At 44.8% G+C, this 6000-nt stretch overlaps 1 long non-coding RNA gene across 1 annotated transcript; it reads right to left on the bottom strand.

Annotated features, from left to right (window-relative positions):
- Positions 1 to 1051: 1051 nt before the first annotated feature.
- LOC140216572 (uncharacterized) lies at positions 1052 to 1923 on the bottom strand. Its single transcript, XR_011893196.1, has 2 exons — positions 1707 to 1923; positions 1052 to 1189 (listed from the first exon to the last, which is right to left on the bottom strand). It is a non-coding gene; the product is annotated as an uncharacterized lncRNA (long non-coding RNA).
- Between the last annotated feature and the right edge of the window lie 4077 nt (positions 1924 to 6000).

The following is a 6000-nucleotide window of genomic DNA, read 5'->3' as shown; positions in this document are numbered from 1 at the left end:
GACCTGTCGGAAATTGGCATCCGTGGAAATATGCTGAACACAATTGAAAGCTATTTGTCAAATCGTACCTTCCGAGTAAAAGTCGGCAATGCACTGTCACGTCCCTTTACGCAGGAAACTGGTGTACCCCAGGGAGGCGTGCTCAGCTGCACTCTCTTTATCGTTAAGATGAACACGCTACGTGCTTCACTACCACCTGCCATTTTTTATTCCATATTCGTAGACGATATACAAATAGGCTTCAAATCCTGCAATCTCACAGTATGCGAAAGACAGGTACAGCAGGGCTTGAACAAGGTTTCCAAGTGGGCAGACGAAAACGGATTTAAGGTCAACCCCCACAAAAGTTCTTGTGTTCTCTTCACAAGAAAGAGAGGCCTGGTCCCAGATCCTTGTGTAGAACTGGGCGGACAACAAATCCCTGTCAACAAAGAGCACAAATTCCTTGGTGTTATTCTTGACTCCAGGCTCACTTTCATACCTCACATAAAGCATCTTAAAGAAAAATGTCTTAGAACAATGAACTTACTTAAAGTCCTATCCCACACAACGTGGGGTAGCGACAGACAGTGTTTATTGAATATTTACAAGAGCCTAGTTCGATCACGGTTAGATTATGGTGCCGTAGTATATCACTCGGCCGCACCGAGCGCACTTAAGATGTTAGACCCCGTTCGCCATCTGGGTATCCGTCTGGCCACTGGCGCATTTAGGACAAGCCCTGTTGAAAGCCTATATGTAGAGTCAGATGAGTGGCCACTCCATCTTCAGAGAACAAACATCAGCTTAACGTATTTTCTCAAGGTTCGCTCTAATAAGGAACATCCGTGTTTCACAATCGCTAACGACTTGACGTGCGAAACACTTTTTCATAACAGACCCTCTATGAGACTTCCTTTTTCACTGCGTGCAAGAGAACTTAGCACGGAAATGGATGTCCCAGTTCTCGAACAACGCCTAATGCCTCCAGCTAAGCTAGTACCGCCCTGGGAGTGGCAGCTGATAGAGTGTGACACATCCTTTGTAGAGGTCACTAAACATGCGCCAGAGACACATATCAAAATGCATTTCTTGGAGCTCCAGTACAAGTACTCGTGCACAGAGTTTTACACAGACGCTTCAAAGTCGCATGCCGGGGTGTCCTACGCAGCCATTGGTCCGTCCTTCTCGGAATCCGGTGTACTGCACCCTGAAACAAGTATATTTACGGCTGAGGCCCATGCACTATTGTCGGCTGTGAAACATATCAGAAAATCAAATATTCAAAAAACAATTTTATTTACAGACTCCCTAAGCGTCGTGAAAGCCTTGAAGTCACACTGTAAACACAGAAACCCCGTAATTACTGAGCTCTATTCTATTCTCTGTAGAGCGTATATGTCTAACCAGCATGTCATTATATGCTGGGTGCCTGGACATAGGGGCATCGAGGGTAACGTTCTAGCAGACCAGATGGCCACATCAATTTCCTTGCATACAGTTAATCCTGCTGCTTCGGTCTCTGTCACAGACCTCAAGCCTTTTTTAAGAAGGAAACTGCGAAATCACTGGCAACGTATGTGGGACGCAGAAGTAAATAACAAACTGCACGTGATAAAACCACAGTTAGGTTCTTGGCCCCCCGTAACAAAATCACGGCGAACAAATGTCCTATTCTGTCGCCTTAGAATAGGACACACATTTGGCACGCATAACTTTCTACTCACTGAAAATGATCCTCCAACTTGCGGTAGATGCGGGGAGAGGCTGACCGTCCTCCACGTCCTCCTGGAGTGTCGGGCAGCCGAATCTGAAAGAAGGAAACATTTTTCCCTAGCATACCGGCAGCACATCCCCCTACATCCCGTAATGTTACTCGGCCCAGAACCGCTATTTGATACCAACGCAGTCCTAAATTTCCTGAAAGATGTTGTCCTGCATGTTATTAGCCCCGCATGTTCATAGCGGTTCCTCTCTTCAGAGGATACCGCTGTGATAGCTCTTTCGTATAGCACGTGCCTCTAGGCCCTTGTATTTCAAGGGCTCCGGCGAGGCAACAATGCTCCAGCTATTTTTACCATCTCGTATATTTTCAATTCTATGTCATTCTTTTATTATGGATTTTAATGTTCATAGTATTCGTCATTAGTCATCGGCATAATTTTATATCACGTAGATTTTACGCACTTTACAGCAACTAATTTTAGGCCACTTTACAGCCAAGTCACATCTCCATAATACATCGTCAACATCACCACTTGTCATGGCGCTCTTTGGCCACACCTGGCCCTTGCGCCATTAAACACCACATATCATCAATATTGCCTTATTCGATTCATAGTTCCCATTTAATAGTCTCAATATCTAAAAACGTATATTTGTTAAGTGTGCCCGACGAAACTTAAATTTGGAGCAAAAGTACAATAGGTTTCATCTCCGTGTGATGAAACTAGTATAGTACATTTTAGTACACAATTGGCATAAAGCATGAGAACTTGCAGAGTGTCGTGAGCTATGCCACACAATGAGCCATACTTGACGACTATATGGTGATCATTCACGTGAATGAGCGGACGTATTTCTTGCAAAGAATTTCGTGAGCGAAAATAGGAACGCAATGAGAACAATATAAATTTACAATTTGCGCTGTATCAGCTTTGCATGATTGAACTTCAATAGAAGACGTTACAGAATTTTGTAAACTAATTCATTATGTACTGTCGGCTTGTGTAGGGTGGAGTACATTTTGTGGTAGCTTAGGCCACAATGGACGCACTTCACGTGAAGTGAAATGCGAGAATACTTGTGTACTGAGATTTAGGTGCACGTCAAAAAGCCCCGTGTGGTCATAATTGAGTTCACCACTACGACACGCCTCAGTCAGTTCCTGCTTTTGCCATGTAAAACTTAAGAATTGTGTTTGAAGTGTGGATGCAGCAGGAAGAATACTGAATGTATATTTTAAATGAACACATTGTATTATATAAACTCGGCTAGTTTAACCAAATCGAGAATAAAATAAAGTTTTGAAGTGCATGGTCCCCCTTGAAATTTTTAAGTACTTATTGAGGCATTTGAGATTTTGTTCTCAGTCTGTCTGTCTGTTTGTTATGTTCGGTTTTCATACTTGTAAGTTGGCCTCCGAGTTGAGCAAAAAGTGAACGTGGAGGTGAGAAGATTGCTGCACAGAAAGGACAGGTGGAATTCAATGAGGGACATTTTAACCTACTTAAACTTTAATCTACTTTAACCTATTTAAACTTAAAATATGCGGATATGCATCAATGTGCATATATGCATCAACATGCATGAATATGCAGCATATACATGTGCATCAAAAATGTTCTTGCAATGGCATTTGCATCTTACTGCTAGTGCCCAAGGTGCTTTCAATGTCAAGGCCCTGTTCCTCGTGGTTACGTAGGTAGCAGCATGTGCTGCAAGTACCGTGCTCTTGCAGGCATAGCTCTTAGCGTAGTACCATGCCTCATGCCTTTACATTGCATATACTGCTGGCCATGTCTCGCACTGGCCACCTGCCTTCAAGCTGTGCGTCGCCATACATCATCATGTCGGTAGTGACCATGGATTTGTCAGCAGCGGTTACGGTGAGCAGTATTTGCGTTTCAATGGTGCTAGGCATTTGCAATGTCATAATCACTGCAGAAGCCGTTGAGGATGAAGTGCGCTTCTGTGCAGCCCGCACGCTGGTGTCAAAAATGCCGGCTATGTCGCGATTAATGGACGACCTATTGGTAACCAGCTCGCTGGCGAAAAAAAAAACCTGGTTGCGCGCATGGTAAAGAAGATCATGTCTACTTTGATGAAGAGGTCGGTCTCGTGCAACTACCATGTGGAGATAGTCAAGAGGCCCTTAACACTGCAAGTGCTAATCTCTGATGGAATGATGTGAATTGCAGCTTCCGTGATGATTTTGTGTGAAATTGAAGTGGGGGTCACGGATTTACTCAGTCAATGAAGGCGTGTTGACGTAGCAAGCATTTCTTTTGTTTTCTTTGTACATTTCAAGACTGATCGAGTTAATGCAGAGATTCCTTCCTTCTCCTTGGTATCTGAATTAACGATTTAAAGGGCCCCTCACCCGGTCTGGCCATTTTGAGTGGACAAGCGCAGAGAATACATTGCCCGATAACAATCGTGGCTGCAAAGTATTAAATCGCCACGCGCCGCGGAAAGATCTAAAACCGAACGCTATTTTTTCTTCCCCTTGCGGTCACCGCGCTCCAAGCCGGACAATGACGTATTCGAGTCATCAGTGTGACGTCGCTCGTTGTGACATGTGACTAAGAAAATTATTCAAGGCAATCTTTTTATTTGTGTGATCTGTTGCTTGAATTGACAAATTGAAGTTGACAAATTGAATTGAAGTTCAGAGAAATAATATTAGACACAAACAGAATGTGTGCGTGTTTTTTGCTTTACTTCGCACCAAAGTAAGTGAGATGTATTTCGGCTTCGTCTGCTTCTTCCCACACTCATGCGGTCACGAACACAGGTGCCGAAACTATGCCATTTTCTACGGTGTTCCAGTGCGTGATCATGCTCTGCAATCCGCTTGTTGTGCCTCGGTATTCGGCTAGTCAGCTATTCGGCTAAATATTCGGCATTCGGCTAAATATTCAGCTAGTCATGTTTCCTTGTGCAGAGCGCGCAAAATTGCGCGCTGCGGAAGAAGAGATAACAGCTCGCACTCGACATTGTCAGCGGCAGTGCATAGAGCCGAAAAAAGTGAGGAAAGGAAAATGAAGGCGGGGCCTTTGAAGTATGCGTCACGCGATATTTTGCAACGCAACTTTTTAGCAAGTTGCGGAACACCAGACAGAAAGCTGAAACTGGGCTTCACCTCGAGCCACCCAGGCTTCGTTTGGAATTTGTACAAACAGCTCTCGTAATATGCCAACCACGGGGTTACAGTCAACCACAATAGCTTACGGACCATGTCATCTCAGGAAACGTTCACTTTCCAAGCACCATGTAACTGGGAAACCGAGCATCACATTATTCCCATACACTGGTAGTCTGTAAATGCGAACACTAGGCTGTATTGTGAGGCTGCCCAGATATTGATTTTTCTCTATGTGCTGCAACAACACCTACTAGAGCACACAAGGACAGGACCCTCCCGCATCTAACCATGCGTGGCGCAGCCGTTTCCGGGGAAAAGTGTCCCCTGGAGGTTGAGCCAATGCCGGGCGTTTGGACTTCCACAGCCTATCGGCGGTGGAAACCGTTATCGCACCACAGCACACGGACTATCGCTACTCTTCACGGTGGTAACACACTTGGGGTCGTCGAGAATGTCAATGTCCTGATTCGTTTTGCGTAGCTACCTGGGGAACCTCATCTTCCGATATAATGGAGCGAGAGAGTTCCATTATATGTCCAATGTCAACGCCGATTGTGTACTCCTTTTGCATCTCCGCGATCCGAGGCAGGTTTACCTCGTGGAAAAGCTTGATCGCGTTATCGTCCAGGAGACTCACCTCCCGTCAAAATCGAAGAAATAGGAGCACATGTTACCCCCTCTAATCCAACAACCTCTCTGAAGAATGGTGGCCATAATGAATTATCATCATGTGGCTTTGAGGGCATATTGTAACAATATTTAGCTACGAAATCTGCCAAATACATGTAATTCATGTCAAGAGGCCAATCTTCATATTTCTGTAACACATTTATCTTCCACACTTGTTGGACATATGTTCAGGTGTCCTTTCCTCTGGAAGCCAGGCGAGTATACAGACGACGTCGAAGCTCTTGTTTGAGCAACGACCAAGCGGCCTCTTGAGATGAAATATATATCACGTTGAGCATGCTAGCAACGAGTGCTTTTAGAACCTGCCTGAAAGCCATGAAAGGATTCTCCTCCATGAACTTGATTACTGGCTTGTGCACATGCGGCATATCAATGTCTGCCCTGTGGATTCAATGAACGACGTAGGTCGTGCAGGCATAGTGGTCCAGAATCCGTTGAAGATCCAGGTTGGAATTTAGCATGCT

This window comes from Dermacentor andersoni, chromosome 3 (assembly GCF_023375885.2).
Source record: "Dermacentor andersoni chromosome 3, qqDerAnde1_hic_scaffold, whole genome shotgun sequence".
NCBI classification, from domain to species: Eukaryota; Metazoa; Arthropoda; class Arachnida; order Ixodida; family Ixodidae; genus Dermacentor; species Dermacentor andersoni.
Note: the sequence above shows the minus strand (reverse complement) of the source record. Positions and strands in the feature narration are given on the sequence as shown.